This window comes from Solea senegalensis, linkage group LG12 (assembly GCF_019176455.1).
Source record: "Solea senegalensis isolate Sse05_10M linkage group LG12, IFAPA_SoseM_1, whole genome shotgun sequence".
Classification (NCBI taxonomy): domain Eukaryota; kingdom Metazoa; phylum Chordata; class Actinopteri; order Pleuronectiformes; family Soleidae; genus Solea; species Solea senegalensis.
This window is the reverse complement of record NC_058032.1, coordinates 12,137,485-12,164,259: the sequence shown is the minus strand read 5'-3', so window position 1 is coordinate 12,164,259 and position 26,775 is coordinate 12,137,485. Positions and strand designations below refer to the sequence as shown.

The 26,775-nt window shown below is 42.2% G+C and overlaps 1 long non-coding RNA gene across 8 annotated transcripts; it reads right to left on the bottom strand.

The window, feature by feature from the left end:
- Positions 1 to 7,870: 7,870 nt before the first annotated feature.
- Positions 7,871 to 26,266, bottom strand: LOC122778880. Of its 8 annotated transcripts, none has more exons than XR_006361470.1 (6): positions 25,511 to 26,266; positions 12,040 to 12,143; positions 11,219 to 11,961; positions 10,542 to 10,631; positions 8,608 to 10,004; positions 7,871 to 8,523 (listed from the first exon to the last, which is right to left on the bottom strand). It is a non-coding gene; the product is annotated as an uncharacterized LOC122778880 (long non-coding RNA). The 8 variants fall into 8 exon arrangements; XR_006361468.1 differs by having other exon boundaries at positions 7,871 to 8,824; positions 9,221 to 10,004; XR_006361471.1 differs by having other exon boundaries at positions 7,871 to 8,824; positions 9,969 to 10,004.
- Between the last annotated feature and the right edge of the window lie 509 nt (positions 26,267 to 26,775).

Below are 26,775 nucleotides of genomic sequence, written 5' to 3'. Positions count from 1 at the left end.
AACCATGTGATTTCATAGAAATGTACAAAACCCTGCACTGCCCCAAATGGCCAAAATGCTCCGCTTATAAAAAAATTGCTACGCTGCAGGAAATGAAGTCATTCACAAAACAATATTTGGGACCACTTTGGTACTTCCAGTATGAAATGACTTTGACTGTGACATGGCTGTTAGTGCAAGATGGGCTGGTCTGAGTAATTCAGAAAGTGCTGATCTACTGGTCAGAGTAGAATGCTCAAACTGGATTGTAATGGTAGATCAGCAACGGTGACCCAGAACCAAGGTCTGCAAAATACCGTCAGTGAGGCAGATGTCCAGCAGGAGCAGAAGACCTCATGGGCACTTTATTAGGTACACATAATACCTAAAGAAGATAAAGAAGAGGCAGGTTAGTGTGAGTTAGAGTTCAGACAATGAAAATAAACAGTGCAATGCTCACTGGACACTGTAATCTCAATATAAAATATATTGTATATTAACCCTTTGTACTGTTGTATCAGCACGTATCACTGCACTCTGATGTACGCACACACATAAGGTCAACCACACATTCATCTACCCCGTGTCTCTACAACACACACATCGCAGTTCTAATTTCACAGCTGAAGAGAGGAGACAACTCTGTCTACTTGGCACAAAGCACATTGGTAAATAAACAAGATCTGTGCTGAATAAAATATCCAGTGAGAATCGCCAATGCCTTCTGAGTTAGAAGGTTTTTTAAAAAAAAAAATCATTTATTAAGGTTTCTGTTCATGCCCTTCTGCGACATGGTGACCTTTACAAAGCTGTTATCAATAAATGTTTGAATCCAGATTTCTTTAGAGTCCTCAGCGAGGCCAGATGTTGCCATGTCAGTCTCTGCAGTAATCTTCTGAAGACATATAAAATGAGCGGATATTCAAATTTATTTTTGGTAAGCATTGTATTCTGTTTGTTATTTTACAAGCATGGAACCACATAACTACTTTAAGTGGAGTGATATGATGCAAGGTTATGTAACGGCGGTGAAGCCTGGAAGTTTTAGTCATTTGGTTTTTCTTTTCAGTCAACATAAGATGTTTTTTTTATATATATATATCGACATTTTATCTTTTGTAGCTTTAGGACAGCATCTTTGTGTAGAGTGACCATGGTTACACGTGTCAGTGTGGTCCACTGTAGAACAGACTCCCCTCAGTAAATCCACTTAGCCCTTCCAAACTCTTTTTTTGTCTGTTTTGTCAGAACTGCTCTCTCTCATCCAGGAGCATCAATCACAATCACTAAAGGGGAACGCGTTAAAAACAACAACATGTGTGCCAATCATTGCTACTAAATGACAGCCTTTGACCTCAGGTCCATGTTTTTATTAAGTTCAGTTTTTATTTATTGACAAGAAATGTAATGCATTTCATCAAAGTTCTTGTTTTCATCAGCTAATTTGTGAAACATTTTTGTCATAGGTAAGTCAGTCAGTCATCATCTAACCGATTTATCCTCCACCAGAGGGTCGCGGGGGGTGCTGTGCCAATCTCAGCTACATCGGGCGATAGGCGGGGTACACCCTGGACAGTTCGCCAGTCCATCGCAGGGCCACACACAGCTAGAGACAAACAACCATTCACTCTCACACTCACTCCTACGGTCAATTTAGAGTGTCCAATTCACCTATTCCCCACATTGCATGTTTTTGGACTGTGGGAGGAAGCCGGAGAACCCGGAGAGAACCCACGCACACACGGGGAGAACATGCAAACTCCATGCAGAAAGGCCCTTGTTCCAACCGGGGCTCGAACCCGGGTCTTCTCGCTGCAAGGCGAGAGTGCTAACCACTACACCACCGTGTGACCCATTTTTGTCATAGGTTGCAATTTAAACAGTCACCATTGTCACACTGGGACAAGGACATAGACCCAGTTGCATGACTCGGGAGAGGAAGTGAAAAATAAACAAACTTTTATTTTCAAAGTGTAACAAAAAAAACACTCCCAAGAGGGAAAAACTAACCAAAAACAGCCAACACTAACAAACAAAATCACTCTTTCGAGGGAAAAACTACTAGCAAAAAACAAGGGCTTGACAACATAGCAAATACTGATAGTTCTTGACCAGACAAAGGCACAGACGTTGCACTGGTTCACAACACAAACTGGCAACCGACAAACGGAGGCGCAGACCATATATACACACGGTAATGAGGAACAGGTGGAAACAATCAGGGCGGGGCAGACAATCAGACTGGCAGGAAAACAGAGAAATTTCAAAATTAAACAGGAACCACAAAACAACACGACTACTTATAACTAAACACCACCAGCTTTCTTGGTGATGACGACTCTGATGTAATGAAGCTACACAGGCTGGTTATCAGTTGAAGTTTTTGGCATGTGGCTTAAAATAAAATTTAAAAAAAGACAAATGCCTCCAGTTCTCTGCTATGTCCTGTGCAGAGGGTAAGCATTTATTTCAGTCACACTGAGCGCTGTGGAGAACCATACATTATGTATTATATAACACCTGGAGCTGGATATACTGTATCGCTTCAAGGGTGAATATTTGGGTGAATAATCTATAAAAGGTGAGCATACCTTCATTAAAAAGATAGAAAAAAAAAGCCTGTATTCTTTGACATAGATTTTTATTGATTATAATCTTTTCACCACAGAGCAACATGAGGCCAGGTATCTTTGATCCAATTATAACATACACCTAGAGCATTGAAGCATAACTTTAAACATAGTGTGATGACAGGGAGACATATTCCCCTGGAGGGGAAATCTTAAAGGGAAAAGCCGTCCATTTTGTTAAATTTACACCTCAGCTATCCCACCAGGCTCCCTAGAAACACACACATTTGAAATGGGTTTCACGTTGTGTGCTTTGTGCATGAATGTACAGCTGCAGACCTGTTTAAATGTGTAAATAAGTGTCTTTCAATCAACCTGCGGGGCCCATCAGTTCTCCATCAGACTTCCCGTCACTGACAGAGATGACTGTAATTGTATGCTCAGCATTGCATCCGAAATAGATTCGCGATCCACCAGCCCACGCGGTGACCACACATGCGCCGCCACATGCTCACACACAGTGCCGAAACACACAAGCAAGCGCGTGCACGGCACGCACACATCTCGAGTAATCAACTCTGATGGAACACAATTAATATCCAATTCCAGCGGCTTTTGTTTTCTCCCGGGGATTTAAAAAGAAATGAGGAACTCTGGGGAGAATTGACTCATACTGACCGATATTTACCATGGTGACATTGTCTGTTTGAGGTCGGGGGTAAAGTGCTACAGTGAGTCTGTGAGAGAACAACACTGACTAGAAACAGGATAAAAGGCTTGCAGATAATACCCTCAGAGGTTCGTATTAGGATGTGAGTGGTCTTTTAGTATGCTGGAGGCCTCAGGTATTTGGAGACACAGAAGATTCCAATCTTAAGCTTCCCATCTGGTTCTTGATGACACACTGTGGAGAGCCAGCTGATTGAATCCTGCTCATAGTCTTCAATCAATAGCAGGAGATGCAGGGGAGGGAGCGGAGTCTTGGCTCTTCTCCACTTCACCTTTAAATCTAACTTACTATGCAGAGAAGACAACACCTCCATCCTTTATTTTGTAGGGAAGATGAGCCCAAGAAATGCCTCTAGGCAAAATGTGTGCTCTGCACTCTGCCGCCTGGCTGCCTCAGCGATAAACTGTGTCTCTGTAGCCTGCGGCGGAGTTATGAGTCCGACACTACATTTGCCCACTAAAGTGAGACACACTGGTTGGTGGGTGAAGGATGGTGAGATAGGGTGGCCGTTGTACTTGTTTGACCTCGGGGATTGTCTGTCAGGTATCACTTCATGTGTAACTTCACTTGCTTACTTAGTTCAATTTCTTTTAATGTAGGCACTATAGTGTCTGTTTGCTGATTACCACTGATACTGAGTGAAATGAGGAATGAAGAATCAAAATCAGATTCAGCTTTGGAGGGCAATTTTCTTCCTTTTTCACTGTATTATTTGTGTAGCTATCTGTGTTGTCCTTTTACTACTACTACTACTACTGCTAATGCTAATAATAATAACATAATAACTATTACTGGCCCTCACACACAAGGAACCAAATGTCACAGGCAACAACCATCATCCTTTATAAACGCAGACATAGTCTTATACTTTAATTACTGGGAACAACCAGGAAGAAAAATATATATGTAATAGCCAGCAGGGGCTGCAAAAAGAAGTCAGTTTGAATGGGAATCTATGGGTAAATCAGCCAATCAGAACATGATAATTGTTTCTATTTAGAAGAAAATATGCTATAAAGTACATATGAGTGGACACCAGTGTGACTGACAGCTGGTATTGTCCAATAGAAGCCTGGTTGCACAAGGCGCTGGCCATATCGACATTCTCGTGGCTTCAAAACAGGAGTGCAGTATTCTTATGGGTGATGTCACAACCGCTCGCTACTCGGGAGCGACACATGAATAGTTTGTGACAGAAGCGTAAAGAAAGAAATTCCGTCCGCCCTCCGTCAACAAGACTTTGGTCTAGTTTGAAAAGAAGTACTTCGGCTCTCCTTCAACGTCCTTAACACCCACTTTTTTTCCACTCTCCTATCTTCCCTGTTCTCCCGTTCACCAGAGAGATGGATAGCCTTAGATCAGGATGGAGGCGGCTGCCTCGGACAGTCTAATGTGGCGTGTGAGTGAGCCATCACTCTTGTAATGAGGATTCAGGACAGAAAGTAGGGTGAGTGGGCGTGTGGAGGGGAGAGTAGAAGGAGGGATCAGCCCATCGAAGGTCAGCCTGGAGGTCACAACACTGAGCTGTGAACGGGACAGTGAAGAACATAAACACCACGGTATTAGGAGAAGACAGAAATAGCAGCTACTGGGGGCTTTGTAACGGATCGAGGTCAAGTTATGAATGTGCATCTGTGTGTTCAACACTGGGGCCTCCCAAGCGAGCAGTTAAGGGTGAAGTTGGTCGGTGTTATTGTGTAGATATGTCAGCATCTTCAGGACCTGCTGTGAGAGGAAGGGTAATGAGAGCAGGTTCAGTGTCGAGGTGTTTGTTTTGGGGGCACCGGGAGGCATCTAATTAATGCCATCCCAGAGACCCTGGTGAGGCCTGACCTTCTACTCAAAGCCCAGAGCTGCCTGCACCACCCCATCCTGCCTGGCTGCCATCAGCGAAGTCTGAATTATTGATAAGACTGAGAGGAGAAAACTGGGGGCCGTATCAGGATTTCTCCATTGCATGTGCATATTTGTGTGTGGGCTTGCTCGTGCACAAACAAACCAGCTCACAGGAAGTCGAGCGATCTATAAAGTGAGCGTTAGATGAGACTGACCCCAGGGGGTTAGGACGGAAGCTTCCTAAATAACATGTATTTTGGAGCAATTGTCGCTGAAGGTGATGGGAATCAGAGGGATGGAGGTGGAGCAACAGGAGTGTGGCGAGCGAGGTCAGAGGAAGACACGGGTGTCTTAGGCAGAATAAAAAAAAAAAAAAGAGTGAGATTTGTCCAAACGTTTAGGAATGTGTGTGCGTGCAAATGTAGCACAAACGTCTCTCAGCACACGAGTGGTGAGACAGTGAGAGAGCGAGAGAGAGTGAGTGAAAGAGAGAGAGAGAGAGAGAGAGAGAGAGAGAGAGAGAGGAAGGCGCTGTGACTCCTAAATCAGGCTGATACTTTTCCCAATTGCTCTGCTGTAATTTTGCCACAGCTGGGGTTTGCTCACAGGAAACAGATGGAGGTAATAAAGCCGGGAGCTGGGTGGATGCTGCGATCCCACTGGACTGTCTAACAACCGCACTCCATCCCAGCTCTGCACACAGAAAAACCTGCTGAGGATCGAGTAGGGTATGAATGGCTGCGGGGCAAAGATGACCAGTGGGGAACAAATTCAGTCTGAAGGAAAGTGGCTGTGTTTAAGGGCTGAAGTCTAACAGTGACACAGAAATGGACTCCAGGAGTAACACAGGGTCTGGGTCTTCAATATCAACTGTTAAGGCACAGAAAGCAGGTCCTGGAAACATGGCTCAGAGCAGGTTTCATGTTGCAAACGCATCGATACACGGCACAAGAGGAACATTGATACGTAACGGGATATTAAAATTCTTTTTGGGAGGGAATTCACTTTAGCCTTTCTTGGATAGGGATATAGTCTTGCTTAGCTTAGCTTAAAATAGTTATGACTGGAAACGGCTAAGTTTAATCATGACAAGACAGCGCCTCTAATGTTCAGCAAAGCCAATTCCACACCATTCCTTTATGTAGTGGAGGTTTTTTTGTGACGTCATGGATGAAACGATGAAAACTGAGTGGGAGAAAGAAAAAAACTACACCTCAGTAGCCCTCACTGATAATGGGAGAACATATTTTACGTCAGTCTTTCTATAAATTGATTGTTTAGATGATCCGACTGATGAAATGATCTTCTACCACCGGGTTGCAAACCCAGGTCCTTGTGTTGTAGCGCGAACTACTCTACCAACCACGTGGCTCGTCCCACATTTTAAAATGTAAGGATTGCTGCAAACATTCATACAAACGGCCGGAAGATGAATGCAAAAAAAAAGAGCAGACAAATAAGACACGAACGCGTTCACCCTGGTCTTACGTCCCCACTGATGTCGATAAAGACCTGCGTGTGCATCGCAACGTCATTTGATCAAGCACAAGTGTGAAGGCACCATTTTGTCATTTTACTATGCAGTGATCTGCAGAATTAATTTTTTGCTAAACAAATGGGAAGCGTGTTTTGAGAGTGGTGTGGATCTTCTCATCTAATTGTGTGTGTGCGGAAAAAGAAGAAAGAATCATTTTCTTAACGGCAGTTTTACTCCTGCATATAAAAACTAACACACCGATAACTTGACAGTAATAAACAACACTGTCACTGGCCGAGATACACTGAAATTGTGTGGAATCTCTGCAGACCAGAAACCTTATTGCATAAATTTGAAAGACTAATTAGCCTTTGGTGATTAGCTCCTGTTCTTGCTTTTATTCCCAGCCCACCCACTACACCCACCCACACTCGCTCTCTGCTAAGTCATTAACAGCAAACCTCTCATGGGGACTGAAGCTACCTGCAAAGAAAAAAAAAACAAAAAACAAATACTGGTTTATTTCATGCATTAGCCGTCAGATCCCACGGGAGCGACAGAGTATGAAGTCAGAAGATGGCTGCTCTCACTAATGTATTTTTAATCACTTGTGTACACATATTATTCTACCATCCAGACAGGAGACAGACGCAGTTAGTCCAGGAATCACCTACCTATTATCCAACATTAATGCAAATACTTTTTTTGGAGGTAGTTATTCTCATCTATGTTTTTGTCTTTGGTACATTATATTGTGATCATTTCATGCAAAAGCATAAAAAATGGAGCAGTATTCCATTTGTTCCTGCCAAAGTGCTCTTGCATGCTTCTTGAAGAGCTTTACTCTTTGACTTCAAGAGAAAATGGGAGGGGCCATTGTCAGCTGTTCATGCTCTATACGCTGAATAAAGAAACATGCACTGGCATGAAGGGACAATTCTGCTACCTCAGTGACACCAGAGGCGATCAGATCCCATTAGTATGACGCGCCACTAACTCCCCGCGTGCGCGCACACACACACACACACACACCGGTTTCCATGACTTCAGAGGACATTGCATTGACTTCCATTCATTTTAGACTTACTGGTCTAATCATAACACTGACCCTAAACTTAAAAACATCTTCTTCACCTTAGAATGCTGTAATTTACATTAAGGGGACTTGATTTGTGTCCCCATAAGGAATATAAGTCCCCATAAATGTGAGTGTAAGCAGATTTAGGTCTCCACAACATAAGGAATACCAGGTACACACACACACACAGCACTACCAGGTCCCTGTCTTCTTTTAATTCAATATACAGATCACGTGTGCATACATATAAAGGCTTTAACACTGTCAGACAGTTTTCTATACAGTATTCTCAGCATCCCCAGGCTTTATTTTGTTTGGCAAAGAAAAGGCATTTTCAGTATATATCCACAACCCTGAATATGTAAACTCTCACAAAGATGAGAATCACCTTCACTCTTCCTGTGGCTCTTGCAAGCCCCGATACTCTCCAAACTCTCATTCGATATTATATTATATTGTTATAATGTAAGAAAAAAGAGAGAGGATGAAAGAACTAATGTGACGACAGAGATAACAAAGATGTCAGAAGCAGGTTTGAGGTTTTACAGCAGCAGCCAGCGGGCCAGATGTAAGAGTCTGCATTTTGTCTTTCCTGACAGAGCCAGAGTGATGGCTGCTTTGATCCAGTGGAGGATCTCACATATTTCTCAGCTCCTATCTGAGCACTCAACACATCGCTACTGGTGCGCAAAAGCCCCCCAAGCTGCTTGTTCGTGAGCATGTGAGCGCTTGAGAGAAGAAAAAAAAATCCCACAAAGCCACCTGTCGTGTTGTGATGTGACTGCAAATTGTCCCATTAACTCACATCTTCTCTGGAGCAGAAGCAGCGAGAGTTCCTCCACTCCAGGCAAAGCTGCAAAAGAAGAACCTGTGGGTGAGGATGGGGGAGCATATTGGGATGTTGTTCCCATCTCACAGTGTTTTGCTAACACCCCACCTGCAGCTAAGTAAATGTTAACATTGCAGAAACTTGGGCTGGAATGCACGTTCGTACGGAGCAGAGTTCCCGTGAGGAAATCCACAGTTAAACTGTGAAAAGGTCCCTCTCTCGTCTCTGTAAACAGTGGATAGGCGATTCACCCTCTGCTTAGATGTAGGAGCTTCTTTCCGCTCTGTTTGAATCCATGTTGACAGACGGTGTAAACGCTTCCATCCTGTAAGTAAAACATCATATATTTACTCTGAAACTTGGATTCTCATGGATGGTGTGTTTATGTGCGAGTCAAGTGGAACCCAGTTGTGATGTCACCCAGAAGAATCTTTTGAAGCCTTGTGACTAGGATGAAACCAACAGTCATTTACACTGGTAAATCACCACTAGTTAAACTAGTGATTGACACCATGAACTTCTCCAGTGAAATGTTTACTGACGTTGTAAATCAAGTGAGAAGTACAGACATTTTCCATTAGACTTCCATTCAAATCCCATTCAAGTCTCTCCCTGGTAGCTGTTCAATATATTGCTACTTCCAGGTTGTATTACTTTCAGCAAACTAGACCACTTTTATACATGATATAAATGTACAGTTTATGATGTAAAGATGATTTACCAAAGAGTGTATTTTCAGTAGCTACTTTCACTTCCTCCCAAGCTCCACCGCCTGGTGTCAGAAAACCTAAAATGACAATGGCCAAACTGACTGTGACTAAACTTGACTGTGCACTCTGTGACTCCTACTCTTATACGATATGTTTTATAGCTGTGATTCATGTTTTAGCAGTGGTGGCTTCAACAACAAGGGCTGAGACCATCAAGCCTTATGTGAACAAAATTCAGTGTTGAAAAAAAGTGAAGAAAACAGACTCCAGCACTCCAGCTAAACAAGATCAACTTGACAACATTTCACTGCGACAGAGACAAGGTTATGAACAACAGTAGTCTTGGCAGCGACATCAATCTGATTAATTTAATCAGAAATCTCTTCTCCTTTTTTTCCTGGAAGTGAAGGCACATTCTGTTCATGTGCGTGCACTTAATCAGCAACCCTCATTTTCATTCTAACATGAGACTCGCAAAGCAGGCTCTCTGTTTATTCTCTGTGTCTAGAACATGAGAATTACAAGCTGGAAGAAATGAATTTGGCTGCTGACACACACACACACACACAGCTGATCCCTCGCCCCTTGAGACTTCAACCAGAGACGGTGTCGCAGTCGCGAGCCGTGGATTTGGTCTGGGTCGTCTTCATCCACTGATATACTTGGATTTCTGAATAGTGCGGACAATGTGCTTCATTGTGCCCTCTGTTGTGGGGAAAAGAGCTCATGAATCTGCTCGTATTCCCAGCTCATGCTCACCATACAGAACAGGACCTGATGTAATTCACCCACACACTGTAAACACATCAAGAAGACGTCATGGAGACAACGCTGCCAGAGGGCTTGCAAGTCAACAAATGTGAAAAGGGAGAAATGATATGAGGTTGAAACCAATTTCTTTTCTCTTTTTTGGCATCAAATGTAGTTAGAAATACTATATCAAATATGATTTGTTTACTTTTATGTTCAGTTTAGTTCGTTTATATGTTAGTTTTGCACCAAGGAAGTAGCTGATGATTAAACTACCACTTAAACGTAAGATTACTTTTTTATTATTAATTCAACACGGAATACAAACATCTTTTAATTATCAAATCAAATCTCTGAGATAAGATCAAAATGTCTTTAAGATAAAATTAACAGGTATAGACACACTCTGTATAGTCCAAACTAAGTCTTGCTCTTACTGTATTACTCTCTTGGCTTATGTGATTTATCACATAAAGCACTTGTGTTGCTTCGTATCAATAACAAGAGATTTGTCCGAGAAGTGTCCATCCATTTTTTTTTTATGACATAACACAATGCCAGCTCTGAGGAAAAGTACCATACCTGCATCCTTACCAGCATCTTGGCACTGCTGCATCTTCATGTCTGCAACCAAACAGGAATCACTGGGGATATGAAAGTTGTCCGTTGGCTCTAAAAGAAATGGAATAACTGTTTCACTCTGAGAACAGAACATAGATAAGCACTACGCATTGTAATGTACCAATCTTCTTGCCAATATGTGCAGTTGTAATTAGTGTCAGATATAGACAAGACTGTTTAATGACTGGGTTTATCGTGGGTTAGCTGTTATTTACATGTTGTTACATAAGGAGCTGCAATGTATTTAGCCTCTACTGTATTCAGAATATCATAAAATTAAAACATGGTTCATATAACTGTCCTACAACAAAAAGTTATAATATGAATGCTTATATGCAGAAGTCATTTTTAAACCTCTAACTTATCAGTGATTTACAGTTTATTGCTGCCATGGCTTTATGAACAACAGTTTTGATAAAGCAGAAGCTGCTCTGTTTCCCAAAGACGACTCTGTCTGCACCACTCTCTTATTTTCCACTGTGCGTTCAGCCCGCCATAAAAGGAATTATTTAGATTATTTCCTGTTGTGACTTTTCCTGTCTGTGCTCTTGTGATGAAATGTCTCTGTTAAAATTATGTTTCCAGTATTTGTGTCTCTTTTTTCTCTGAGTGTCTGTGGTTGGTTGTGTGGCACTCACCTGCTCCTCTCTACTCCACCACCCGACTGCATCAGCTCACCCGCATGAGGGCCATTTCTTTGGAGAGGGGCCTCCAGAGAACGAAGCTGATCATTTTGACAAACCATTAAATTCTCTGATTGTTGAAGGAGGGACAGTTGAGCTCCAGTGAGGCTCCACGCCATCAGCTTACAGCCAAATTTTCTGAATTTCATCATCATTCAATGAGACAGTCATGTGTGAGATTTTGTCGCACCGAACAAATTAGTTATGCCGAGGGTTTAATTTGTAGCTGCAAAAATGAGTGAGTTGTCAATTCAAATTTTAACAAAAGGTACTTCATCAGTCAAGTAACTGCTGTGTATTTTGGCGTTGGGCTGGTGAGGTTTGATGTCGCCCCTCAGCGTGTCTTGAAATTGTCTCTGCACATTATTTTCATATATGAAATAATGTGTCGGTAGTCGTAAAAAGTCTTTGGTGCTTGGACACAAGTTTGGGGATAGCTGAGCTGAGGACATCTGCTTCTGACGCTAGTTTCACACTGGTGAAAGTGGCATGTCTCTAATTCAGATAAGAGTTTTCACACTGCACGCCTGAGGCGCGTCTAGTTTTGAGTTTTGGCGTCTCATCTATTTTTCAGGCGTGGTTATCAGCAAAAATAGACGGCGAAAAGATCTGTTGATCTCGATGCTGTCATTGCACCAGCAATATTACATATATTACAAGCGACACCTCTCACAGTAGATTTTACGTCCAGGCGGAATCTGAAAAAAAAAGAAAAAAAAAAGAGAGCTATTTTCGCAGCTGTAATAATTATACGGGTGGTAATGATGGCCGGTGACCTGATGAGACTGATGAAGGATGAGGAATGATTGATCAGAAGAGACGGCAAAGACCTGGTGGTGATGGGGAAGTGGAGGGCGTGCGTGACAGCGGGGCGAGAGATCTAAGGCAGATAGAGACAACATATTTAAAGAAAGACAGCAAGAAGATGATTGGGTAATGAGGAGGGGGGCGTCGCAGTGTCATTGAGGCTGATGAACAGCTGAGGAACGACAGCTATAGGTGCAACAGAGCAGTGCGCCTGCCTGCCTGAGCTTAACTTTCATCTGCATTCAGTTTCTAACTCAGTTTCTAATCCCTGATGATGCAGTCTAACAGTGTGGTACACATACTAAGACGTCAGTGTGTTTATGGCTTCTTCATGATTTGCTTCTGCGCTCCGGGATCAATCCTCACCCCGTCAACCTGGCTGCTACTCATCATCACCCAGCATTGAATCACCTTCCATCACCCACCCTCAGCTGCCATCACCCACCCTCAGCTGCTATCACCCACCCTCACCTGCCATCAGCTGCTCAACTCCACACGCAGCCGTCATCACCTGAGTCTGAGTTCAGATTCTGGGTTTAAACACTCATTGGTCATAACAATGTCATATGTGAGGTCTCTGTGCAAGAATTGTTAGGTGTTGCCTAGAGACAGAAACAGGTGCAACTGCTATTGCTATTGATTTTCTCCTGGAGCTGCTGCACGTCCATAAAAGATTCAGGGGGAGAGTGGGAAGAGAGAGAGAGAGAGAGCACAGATGTGTTCAATGAACATCACTTGAGAAGACGCTTTGGTCCCAGACTTCATTAGTTTCTCAGGGGCTTATGCTTTGACCTCCAACCCTGTCCAGCCATTCTCTCGCTCACCTACTTCATCTCATGAGGGTTCATGCATAACGAGGGTTCATGCATAGATTTAGATTTATTGCATATAAGATAAGAACCTATATACTTTAAAAAAATAGTCTTTCAGGAGGACACATGTGAGTGGACACCAGTGTGATTGACAGTTGTTATTGTCCAATGGGAGCCTGGTTGCAGGTGATGCAAAAATGACTCAAATGATGAGGCTTCAAAATGGGAGTTAAGATTCTTATGGGCGACGTCACAACCTGTTGCCACTTGTGAGTCTGTGCATCTGCCGGAATAAACTAGAGAACCTGTCAATACTCCCCTGCTCTTGTTAGTTTAATAAATGTGATCCTCTTGATTTAATCTTTAAAACAAGTCCCCACCAGGATACAGAGAGCTAGTTAGCAGCTACCACATTAGCATCAGCATGAATGCATGTGTGTGTGTGTGTGAATGGAGTCAGCATTGCTGGCAGTGCAGTGTGGTGCTGTGATAAATCACTGTAATTTGTGCAGCCTGCAGAGGAAGCAATACCACTGACTATTAAAGACAGCAGCTCGACATTGATTACCATAGCAGGTAATTGCTTGGTGAAGATAAAAATCTGTGCTAATCCTGGGATGTTGTCAGGTTTTAAAGCAAGAAAAAAAACTTTTGATCTTCCCAGTGGGCATGTAAAAGCCTGGCCATGCCAAAGGAGATAAGCTGAAGTGGACCAAATCAATTTTTTGCAGTAGGTTAATTGTGTTTCCGTGCATGTCGAGCACATTTTAAGAGAAGGATTGTTTTTATATTGATTCACTGCACAGGGAAGATTTTAATTTCCCCAAACCTCCCTGGTAGAGCTGACTGTGTGAGGTTGGGAAATTTAATTATCTGAGCTTGCCCCAAAACGCAACAAAATCCACAAAGGACAATCACGACATTAAAATGACTGACATGATTCAATGGGCGCTTTTAAATCTCAAACAACTGAAGATAAGAATCAACAGATCAAGGTCACATTTGCTGAGATAACACAAGGTGCAGAGAGGCTTGAACGCTGTGTCCTTTGTGGATTGATGATTTCGTCGGGGGGGAATTATGTTGTGTGAAAAGCCTGAAACATGCTGTGACTCACTGCAGAGGCACTTAGAACAGACTTTCTGTGCTACTTCCCCGTTGTTGTATGCAAGCAATCTTTGATTTTTGATTTCACAGCATATGTCCACACTGGAAGGACGACATTCAGTATCTCTTGCTCTTGTTGTGAGAGTTTTTGATAACACCGTTTTCTCACAAACATTAAACTCCGTGCAAAGGAGTTCTTCAAAGCTGAAGATGTTAAATTTGGCAGGTAAAGTAATGGCAGACAGAGATGTGACGCTTGTATGTATGCTCACCACCCACTGTACTCGCTAAACTGTTACTTAACGCAAATATCTAATCAGCCAATCACATGGCAGCAACTAAATGCATTTAGACATGGTCAAAACAACCTGGTGAAGTTCAAACCGATGGGGGAAAAGGGTGATTCAAATAATTTCGAGTATGGCATGGTAATTTGGGGATTAGTCAAATTGGACACTCTGAATTGACCGTAGGTGTGAGTGTGAGAGTGAATGGTTGTTTGTCTCTATATCTGGCCCTGTGATGGACTGGCGACCTGCCCAGGGTGTACCCCCAACCTATGTCAGCTGGGATTGGCACCGACACCCCTCATGTGGAGGATAAAGCGGTAGAAAGATGAATGAATGAATGATTTACTGAGATATTTACACACACCGTCTCTTGTGTTTACAGAGAATGGTCCAAAAAAGAGAAAATATACACCTCTGAACTGTCGACTCTTGAAACAGATGGACCATACAATACCAGATGTCACTTCTGCTACTGTAATCGGTGTCCTCTGTGCCTAATCATGTGACCAAAAATTTATCTAATGGCGTAATAGTTTGCTACGGTAAGGAAAAAGCAATGATTAAAGTACAATAAAATCATAAAATATTCAATATTCTAATATTGACAAGAGATTGCGCCCCGGGGCAAATAACTAGTCAGGTACCCTCAACACACACAAACACACAGACAGACATGTGCGCACACACACTTTATATTACTCTCATATACAATAAAATGCATTATTGTATGCATTATATAAAATGACAATGTAATTTGCCAGTGACTGTAATCTGGAAACCTCAACCTCAAACTCTACATTGCTCTTATTTTCATTATCAAACTAAAGGTTTGTGAGGTGTGCAGTTAAAAAGCATGCTGGGAAAAAAAAATCTTGAAAGCTCAAATGCATTTAAAGGTTTACAGCAATACGCGAGCTCGGACCACTTCTGAGATTAGTGGTGGGTAATCAGGAATTAGCATTTTGCTTTTTAAGTCCTTTAATAATCCATTAATTCAGTCGTCCTTTAATTGCTGCCATTCAGCTTGAGTGTTTTCAGTGCGGCAGTCTCTGATTAAATCTCAGTAACTCAAACATGCTCTGCTCCCGATGTTTTTTTAATTGAATTCCGTCTGTCCGCTGTAATAACCATGGCGACGGGGGAGAGCACTCTCTCTTTGTTCACCTTGATGTGTTGAAGACAGAGACACAGCCAAAGGCCACAATAGAGACTTCACAAGACTCTGGGAGAAGAATACAGCAGTGGGACGATCACTTCAAAGCAGTCAACGGGCCGATACATAATGGATGACACAAGAACGGTCCACGCTGAAGTGCATTATTCTTCCCTCCCAATTAATTTAGAAGTAATTATTCCTTAGGCACCTTAATAAGATGCAAGGCCACCTTTGAGAGACGGCTGCTACTGCTGGAATTAGAAAACGCATTCACAAGCTATTTTGGGGCAGAGAAAGAAATATAGTGATGACAAAGTATAACTTTTTTTAAATAAACACCAAATCCTCTTGATACAGCTTTAAGAGTCGGAGAATCACGAGTCTTTGCATTCACTCCAAAAAAAACAAACCATATTGAATAAAAAATGTTAATATACATGTAAACATGTTGCACAGAAATTGCACTAAATCTAATCTTGTGATTGCACAGAATTGGATCCAGACGCAGCGACAGACTGGTATCCGAATGTCCAGTAGTGGTAACAGGGACGCACAGTTCACCAGAGGGCTCACACTGAAGCAGACGGAGAACTGCAGGTGTGTTGTAGTCATACAATCATCAAGGACCAGAGAGGGAGGGGAGCCATCAGACACATCCACAACCACACAGACACACACAGAAAAACATCCTGATCACAGTCTGTGAACATGACATCTAATTTCTCAATGTTGCACCGAGCCACCCACGCTATGTATTCTTTCAACTGGCCCAAGAGTTGTGTGCACGCTTCACAGTACCCGCCCCTGGGCTTTGATCTGAAAATAATAATAGGAGGAGCCTGTACACAGAAGAGGAAACGTTGTTGTTTCACTGACAAAGACACTGAATTTATGCTCCGTCATCTTAAATAATGAACATATTTTGAAGTTAATGGATGACGGAGAAGACAGAGTGCTACCAACTGCCCACCAGCTAAAGTGCTTTGGTCTGTGATGTAATAGGTCAACCAGAAAATGCCAAACACTTACACTGACATACCACTGACTACTCTGTGACACGTTGTAGACGTTTCATAAATCAATTCTCCACTGGTGTTTGTACACAGGGACAAGGAAACATACTAACTGTGAGCTCATGACGTGACACAGGGAACAAGCTTAGTTCTCTGATGTTGTCATCTTCTTTTCTGTGACAAAACGTGATATTCTTGTTCGGGTTTTGGCCACCATTTGTTTTGACTTGAAATGTTTTCCATGATCAAATTTCCAGCATGTGGGGGATGAGATTAGAGGGGTGTCAGCAGGTCTCTGTCTAAGGACGATTAGCTGCAACTTGCATTATATTCATATTCACACATTTAAGACGACACAGTAGAACTCATTTATAACCATGTCTGTTTGTTTGTAAACTTTGTCATTGTTCTCCACCAACTCTGGTAGGCATGTGTCTCTGTAGCTGTTAAAGCAACACAGTGTACCATCATTTCTCCTGGACCTAATGTGGGTTCAGTTGTGGTGAAGTGGCTCGTCAAATGATTCCCATCAAATTGTCCTATTGTGTGAGCATGCGCTCCATTTGTGCAGAAGATATTATTCTACAGACTCATTCAACGCTGATCATTGAGTGAAGCTTTGTCACTAAGCAGCCATTTCACATAGACTGTGTTCATGCAAATCACTTATCACCTTTTTTTGTGTAGTGTGAGTTTGCTAATGCATACTGCACATTTGCATGCAAAGAGAAAGGAAGTCGACAATGTTTCTAATTCACTTGGAAGCAATTCGGGGTGGTGGGGGGGTGTCTCTGCTGCTGCTGCAGTGCTTGGTTGCAGCAAGGCGCGCACACACACACACACACACACACACACACAGCACATAAGGACTGATGATGATGTACAACCTCGCAGTGTTGAGGACTCTCTTCAGCAGTACACGCCAGGAGAGTGCAGTGACTCAGGCTGACACAGCGGGAGTGCAGAGAGCAAAGGAAAGCACTATCTGCTCCCAGTGCACCACAACTCCTCCTCTGTCAGAAACAGTGCTGCTTTGCAGACTTCTCCGTATCCGCGGCTCAGTGGTTGATAATGGCGATGTTGTTTAATTTGGTCTGTGTGCTGCTTGCGCCCCTGAAAGTTCCACTGCTGCGCCTTCCTTCCCCTCATTGTTCCCCAAAGGGCCTCATACACTCCACTCAGTGTGCCAAGTCAAAGTCACATGTACACTCTCCTCTTGAAATAGTAATTAATTTATGACGATACAAAAAGAGGCTCAATAACAAGACATTTTTGCCTCAAGGCACGGAGAAGGGAAAATAAAATACAAGCATGAAAACTGACAAGAGATTCAACATAGTGAATGTTTAATGGCTATTCTTTTATTACAGATTTGATTAAGTCAGTGTTGCACACTGGGGAAATTCTTTATGTAAGAGGATGACCCTCCACTAAGACGGCAGCTGGAGGTCATGTTCCTATCTTTCCATTTTTCGGTTGTTTGTGTCTAAAATATATGTGCTGAAATCTCCAAGACCACATCAAAAATACATGCTTTCTGCCTCTGGCTAGATTTAATGCTTCATTTTAACAGAACAGTGCAGCTTTTCAACATTACCCGTGTATTTATTTTATCAATCACTTCACAGCATGGGGAGAAGAGTAATGCACATGGAAGGTATAGGAAACAAGCACCTGACATCACATTTCCAAGAGTAATGTCTCCCAACCTCTGTTTACTGCATGTTCTCCTCATGTGTCTGGACACCCAGGTTCGCACTTTCCATAACTTTGTGTGTGTGTGATGGGTTCCAGGTGTGAATGACTGCAGGTGTGCGTGGTTGAATGCCACGCGTGTGAGTGTCTGGGTGAACCCTCGGAGCTGTGATTGGTTCTGCACAGGAGGTTCCAGTATAGGAGGCCTGATCATCCCAGCTGCAGTGGACTGCCAGCAGACATCCCGTGATTGTTTTTAATAAATCGTTAAAATGGTTTGTTTAATGTGTAGCTGCTCTTTTTTTTATGGGAGCTAAAAAAGAGGGCGCGATCAGCTTTTCCCCCCCTAGGCCTGGTAATAACATGTCCTTCAGTTTGAACATATTCAGAATGACTTAACATTAATTGGTGGCTCTAAATTGATCAACTGAGATTGCGGCTCCCCCAGTGTCAGTTGGAATTGGCTCCACCTCACACCGCAACCCATAAAGGATAAACTGTATAGATAATCAATAAATGAATGGAAATGTCTTTTTAGCATTTACTTCAAACAAAACGTGCAAGTGACATTACTTGAAGAAAAATGCGGTCAGGAAGTCAGATTGTTTGTAGTCGTCCTGATCGGCAGATTAGACAGCAGCTAACACATAGGACTTGCAGGTCAGGGTTAACAGTCTCATTAAAGTCATATTAAACAGGATTAAGAGCTTTGTGTTAAAATTTCCATTTGCATTTCCACTACTTTAGCAATGCTGCTATAGCGGTGTTCTTAGCCCACTTTAGCCCAAGTGTGGGGAAAAGGTAACTAATATTTTGAACACATCATTCTGCAAAATGATCATTCAGGAGGAAGTCTGCTTTGTGCAACGTCAGCGCAGGAGGCATATGTTTAATGCTGCTTATACACTTCAAAACGAGCCTCATCAACAGGATGCCCCATCTTATTTACACCACCAGTGCAGCAGTGTGTCTTCAGGTTTTATTGTCCATCATGATCCCACTCAATTATTATCATAACAGTTACTGAACCAGGCAAGCTTCACGTCCCGGTTCCGGGCTTTTCTGTGTGGAGTTTGTATGTTTATCCGGTTTCCTCCCACATGTCCAAAATCATGCACATATTAAACTGTGATTGGTAGGTGAAGAATGAATGAGTGACTATATTCTCTGCCTATCCTCTGCTATTCTCTCCACATGTCCTACAGGGGGAACAATACTTTATTATTTGCAGCAAGACAAGCATTAATGGGCAACAGAGCAACTTGAAATGATGAAGCAGATCTACTATGTGGCCATACCTTCATTAGAAGTTCATATTTATTTTTGCTCTGCTGCAGTAGGCTTTGCCTGTTTGAAATGTTCTTCTACATGATGGTTCATTATAATTCGCACACAGAGCAAATGAGGCTATTCCAATCAAGCGTTCGTCTCTGTAGAACTGCCACCAGGCAATGTGCCTTGCATTCAGACAGACCATGTCATATTTTTCACAGATAACAGTAGCAGACCAGACACTTGGCTCCCAGATCAGACTGTCAGGCCATCTGCCGCACCATCCCACAAAGTCTCTCTTTAAAGTGATGCATGGTAATCAAGTCATCTAATGTTTCCCGTCTTCATGCAACTGCTCATCTTCGCACGCCTGCTCCCCTCCCATTATTCGGCTCTGCCCACCCTGCTGCTGTATATCCTCTTACATATCATTAGTCATGTTCAGGGGCTGACAGAGATCGTGGAGACAGCTGCAGTAAGCATTGAATCCCCTGCACACACAGTTATGACATGCAGGCACATTCATGTAAAGGATTTAAATCCATGGCCAGCCATTCAGCGAGCTAGTTCAAAGTGTGGTGGTGAGGCTCTGAAAGCTTTCTGCACTGACTCAGTGAAAATGCATGATTTTTAGTGAGAGGATGGTGTGCATAGAGAACAGGGTCCAGAATTATAGGAGATTAAAGTAACTGCAGGATTAGGCCTCAGGTTTTAATGATGGAAATGGAAAAGCGGTGAACAGGGTCTCCTCTTCACCGCCTCTCTCCTGAGTGCGTGTCTTTTGCTGATGGACAATGTGTGGTGAGACTGCTCTATTCTCCATTTCATTTATGTGCAAGCATGTGCTTCCTTAAGCTATGCAGCCTCGCAAATAGCGTGGGTTGGATGGCACATGTGCAAGCTGCAATTTCTTTGATGGCATTGCTACTTGTACATATTAAAAACCATACACACACAGGTTAGGAAATTCATTATATTTGTGCTGGCATGCATGAGAAAAGACACTGGGAATAATAGGATTAATGTAATACTTTGGTTAAAGCACTTACATGATTTGCTGTAATCAGACTTCCAGAGGAACGTCATAATCAGGTTAACATCTGTAAAGATGTGTATGGGAACCATCTTATTAAAGCCACAAAAATAATCTGCTGTAACTGAAAAATCTGTGTTGATGTTTTATTTGTTTTTTGCAAAATTCACTACAGTGCACTATAAAATGATCTATGTGTCTTTCTATGTGTAAATTGGAAACAATTTTTGCAGTCAGCCAAACACACCCAGCCATTTTCATTTTCTTCCTTTTTTCTAATAAAAACACAAAATATCACCGTGGGTCTGCAAATCATACGTTTTTGAACCTGAATAAAGTGCAGCAGCAGTGCATGTAAATCTCCCAATTAGTTCAATTCATAACACACTAGGGCCAGATCATCTCTGACAATAGTGCAATACGTCCACAACCAAAAACACTGGTAATAAGAAACAGCAGGCTGAACCGGTATGAACCTGTGAGTGTGTAAAGACAGCTCGACTGCCTGTGCTACACTCCCATTATGGGCTTAATAATCAGGCCTCAGTTCTCTTCCCTTTAGCCACATTTCATCACCCCATACAGTATGCATTACCCTCACGCAAAGTTTATCTTCAAGTGTGAAACTCTTACTGGCTGCTGAAATATTAAAATATCCCACGACCCTCGGCGCAGCTCTGTATTTTACAGGGATACATTTCAGCGAAGCTGTAATTGTGAAGAGGGGCCGACTGTAACAGAGATAACTCACGCGCTGGGGAAATGAGATGTTAATGTATTGCTCGCCATTCAAAATAAATCTGCAAGGTGTTCTTTCATGCAAATGTATGGCAGCTATGTGTCAGCAAATAAGATACACGGGTGAAGGGAAGATCGACGACCGTGCAGAGGAAGTTTGTGGCAAGTGTCCTCTGACACGGTGTCTCTTGCTGAAGGCTGCCGCTGTCAATAGGGCGACGCACCTCGAAACAATAAAGGAACACTGTCAGAAAACCTGAGGTTTTTCTCCTCTGATTTAAATGACTCATTATTTTATATTGATTGGTGCATGTTTTGTTTTAATTAGAAGCAGTTCTTGTGGGTGACACTTTCAAATGTGGACACAAAAATCACTTCATAATCAAAGGGGCATCATTTAACCCTTCCTCTTTTTTTGGACTGGATGCCATAACTGTGAGAAGTTTGAACATGGCAAAGTTAACTCTACCTCTGTCCACTCATAATCACCACAGCTACAATTCATAAGTTTGATCTGAAATGTATAAAAATATTCTCTATTTTCACACAGTGCCGTTTGCACCACACTACTCTACCTTTCCATTTCAAAGGATAAGTATTCCCTTTGTTGAAGGGCTGTGCACTTTAACTTCAGAGATCACTGCATCTATAATAAGTCAGACGGCCAGCTTCAGAGAGTTCTACCAGGAAGAAGAAGGGAAATAACAGTGAGTGAAAGAGAATTCAGAAGTGAACAGATTCTTGTGGCGAAGCCCAAAATGCAAAATCTGGTTTTGGGTAGGGATGTCTGTTTTGTCTAACAGGACTCCAACACAGCAGACTGTGCGGCATCTGCCGCAGTAAACAGGAAATTCAAATCAAGAAGACTTGTTGTTTCAACCCCCTGTGAGCATCCTAACTCCGACACACTCTGATGTCACTTCTCTGAGCCCCGGGAGCCCGGCCAGCACACTGTCACTGTCCACGCCAACGCTGAAAGATGAGAAGTGGGAGAGAAGGAGCTGATGAGGCAATACTTTCTAATGAGTTGCAAAGTGGAATCTTTTCTATGGATTTCTCGGTAATCAGCAGCCAGTTGGAGATTGCGTTCATGTCAGTGTGAAATCATGTGTCGGGCCAAGACTGAGTGGATGGTGTACACCGTCGCTGTTGTGTGTGGCTTGTGAGAGGAATATAGTCTGCTGTGCAGAGACTCTTGGGGGCTGTGACAAACCCTAATTTGTTGTTAATCCTCTACTCAGAGCAAGACAATAGCTTTATTTCTCCTTAGAGGTTACCACTGTGCCTGATAAACTATTCTATTTGTCTGATGTTTAACAAGATAAAACTTCCCTCTCGGCCAACACTTCAGGATTAATGACTTAGCCTCCATATTAGCAGAGCTGCACTGTATCAGGCTGAAAGAGCCAAATAGAAATGGGGATTAGGCAACAAAACACCTGAGATACACAATCCAAAATAAGTGAATAAGTGTACTTTCACTACCAGTTTTTGGCGCCCCATCCATTGGGGCTACCAAGCACAGTGGTTTGGCTCCTAGAGGGCGGAGCTAAACACAATGCACTCTGTTAACTGGTTGACAAGAGAATCATCAATTGGTGGGGAAATACGGCTCTGTTTTTCCACGTAGCCTTCTCTCAAACAAAGCATGTCCTCCTCTTGAGATAAGCAATCACAGGACAAGACGAACGGACCATGGAATGCTGAGTGAGTGTGGTCCATTGTTGCCCTTTAGTTACTGTGTCGTGTTCTACTTCTTTGTGGAATTTGTTAACAAGCTACACTATGTCATGCTGGTGTTATGTTGTTTAGGTGAAGCAGCTATCACCATCCAGCTTGGAAACACAAGCCAGATCACGGTGTACCATTCCAAACTGCACCGTGACAAGTTGAACTATACCGCCTGGTGGAAACAGAGCTATATAGAGACTCTTAAATCATTATGGACTCATGGGAAAACGTTGCTGTTTGGACTCTGGTTCTCTCTCTGTTCAAATGAGACAAGCTAAAAATCTTCCAGGCTGCTCGTTGCAAATGTGTTGGAGGCTCTGTGTAATACTTCTTCCTCTAGATTTTGTAAATTATGATGGTCTCTTGCATCAGTTATTTCCTCTATAGTGGAACCATGATGTTAGTAGGTGAGGACACTCTCTCTCTCTCTCTCTCTCTCTCGTTTTTACATGCTTTTAAAGTTCAAACTGAAGACAGGTAATAAGGACAGAGTCATCATACACCTACACTGTTTTCAGAGATATATGCCTGTGGTAATACAGTGATGGGCAGTATGTTACAGTTATGTAATTCCTTTCTCAGTAACAACAAGTCTAAGGGAGGACAATTAGACATGCTTTGTTTACTTTGCAGTTACAAATTCCAGTTTAAAAGGCTCTTTTACTGAGGAGAAATACGACTCAACTTAACCATCTCATTATCCAGTGGTAAGATCAGCTCTTCTGTACAGCTGTATAGTTAGCTGCATACACTCCCCACCGCTGATGTAATTGGGGTCCGTGCACGAATGGCAGGGGCCGAAATGGCTCCAGGCATGAAGTCTTGCAAGGAACCTATTGTTATCCTTCACATTAATATTATTAATATCATTTTTGAGGGGGTTAACATGCATAAAAAAACAGGTCAGGTCGGAAGATAATGCGATATTGGCATAGTGCCCGGACCCATACTTGGCTCAAGGGCACTATAGCAACCCCCCAAGGTGAAAACAGAGGCAAAATTGAATTCGACCGAATTCCCCGAAACTTGGTGGGAAGATGCCAGAGCTCAAGACGAACAAAAAAGTTGATTGTAACCATGGCCTTAACTCAACAGGAAGTTTTGTTATGTGTTAGTAATAAGGTTGTTGTGGTTCTTTGACAAGGTCCTACAAATTGGCAACAATTAAGGTTTTGATGGGTAAACCAGTCTGATCCTACTGATAGGCATTAATGCTGAGGATATAATTTCAAAATTTCAAAAGGCTAATGGGACATGCCAACAGCCTTAGTTACTAAAGCCTGGCATAAGAATAAAGACTAGCAGGTAGTCTCTGGAATTCATTAATTAAATAAATAATTAAGAATAACCATATAAGCCCCCCTACAGCTCATTACATATTCAGTTTTCTTTTTTTTTATTTAAATAGGTGCTGCTACAGTCAGTCAGACTGCCAGATAAATGAACTGACACCTGCTCAAGTTCTTTCTTTCATAATTGTTTTTTTAACCGAAAAGCAACTGCTTTCTAAAAGCCAATACTGTGTTGCCAAAAACTTAGGTGACAGAGTGACTAAAAAGATCAATTGCAAATAATCATTCATGATGACTTATCTCATATATCCCACGACAATGACAAGTACAGCACACGCACGCAGGCACACACACACACACACACACCTGTATGGTAATTCATTAGTGAGGATGTGTGAACATTTTATGCAAAGCAGACAGATGAACAAATGGCACGATGCACTGGTTCATGTAGTCATTACTGTCATTATTATTCCACATTGTGGCTGCCTGTAATTACCCAGTTGGCTTCCCAGTGCAGCACATTTTCTGAATCCTTTGCATTGCTGTAATGCAATAAACCAATGTGCTGCAGATCTTTGTCTGACGAGCAGGGAGAGAGAAGAAAATCTTTCAAATCACACAATGAATGCTGCAGTGATTTGTTGCTGTAGTTGTCGAGGTCATTGTTCTACCTGTGTTTCCACTTTGTGAACAGAATGTGATGTAACATTATTCAGATGCTGACTGAGGGAGCATTTGTGTGTGTATGCAGTGCAGGGGGCGGAGACAAGAAGCGTTTCAAACTGCGGTATGTCTTGACATAAAACAAGTCAATTCCCGTGTGCAGAGTGGAGACGCCGCCAGGTGACATTTTACTGAGGAACAGAGAGAGTCTTGTGGAGTTGATAAACTAAATCAACACTGTGTGAACTCATTTGACAATCATTTGAATGTGTAACCCTTATACCACCGGCTTGTGTATAACAACCTATATATTCTATGGTAAAAGACACATTTCAAAAAGTAAATATCAGTCTAGGGTACTGTATGATTCTCACTCTTGATTAACCAGTTGGTGACTGTGGGGAATACACTTGACCTGTAAACTGTCATGTACAACTTCAATAATAAACACAATTCAATAAACCCAACACAAGATCTCAGTTTTAGGAACTGTATTAAAAATTCAGGAAAACACACATTCAAACCAGTCTCTATGGAAAAGAGAGAATATGGAAAATAAAAAAATATTGTGTGCACTCTTTTTCTAGTTTCGTTGGCGCGCTTTAGTTGGAGCTCGTGATGGAAACCTTCGATACCTTGGTATGTCGGTGAAGTCAGCGAGACCAGGCCGCAGCTGATGAATCGCTCGTTCGTCTCCGCCCGCAGCACCTCGCAGCGACCGTTTCCCTCGGCAGCAGCGAAGCGTCCTCCGTCAACGACTCTCCGAAGCTCCTCCCGTCCGTGCAGGCGGTTTCTCCCTTCAGCGAAGACCGTGGCGTTAGCCTAGCTCCTGCTAACCAACGCAACCGAACTTGCCTTGCTTTCACCAAAAACACAAACGGTGGTGGAGAGTGCGACCCACACACTCTGAACACGCCACTCGACCACAGTTCTCAGTCCGTCACTGACAAAACTCACAGTCCCGGAGTTTTTGCTCTACGCCATTCACCTGTTACTCCTTCTTCTTCTTCCTCTCTCGAGACTCTTTCCCCGGAAGTGTGAAAACCAACAGGTCATGAACTTCAGGATGTAATATAACGTAACAGAAATACTTTTAACTTTTTAAAAGCGTTCATTTTAAACATAAATTATTTATACATTTTAATACCTTATTTATATCAAATAGTTATTTATGTAAATTTTAACTTCACCATAAACACGGCATTTTATCCTTAATTTATTCCCATGAAAATAATGAAATAAATACCACTGATATTTAGTATTACAAATGTAACAGACATTTGTTAATATTTAATCCTTATAACACAGAGCATACAGAGGGTATCAGAATGTGCAATGTAGAGTGTCTTATATCCTTTTTTTCAGTACAACCTTAAAGCAATTTAATGAAAAAAATAATAATTTTCACTAAATATAAACACACCTGAGCAAAACGTATCCAAAACGTTTAAAATCGGATTGAATTTATGAAATTTGGAAATATGTCACAGCTCAAAGTTCACTTGGCTCGTTTTTATGAACAAAAAGAAATGTTTTATCATCTATTTTGTGACTTCTGCACAGTTATCGCTACTTGATATCACTACTGAAAATGTGATGTAAAATTAATCATAACTTTGACTCAACAACACATAAGAAAATAAGAAGCCTGAATATGTGACCTATAAACACACCTCACAGGATGTCCATATAAGGAGTGGTGTACTTTTCACACTGCAATTTACTGCCGCATGCACATATGTATATATATATATTTACATACATAGCCTATATGGGCCATTCTACCGAATTCGTGCAAATTGCTGTCCCACAATAAAAAAACTATTTAACAAAACAATTAAGAATTCAGACCTTCAATATTTACTAAGATTATGTTATGATCTGGTTAAACACAAGACTG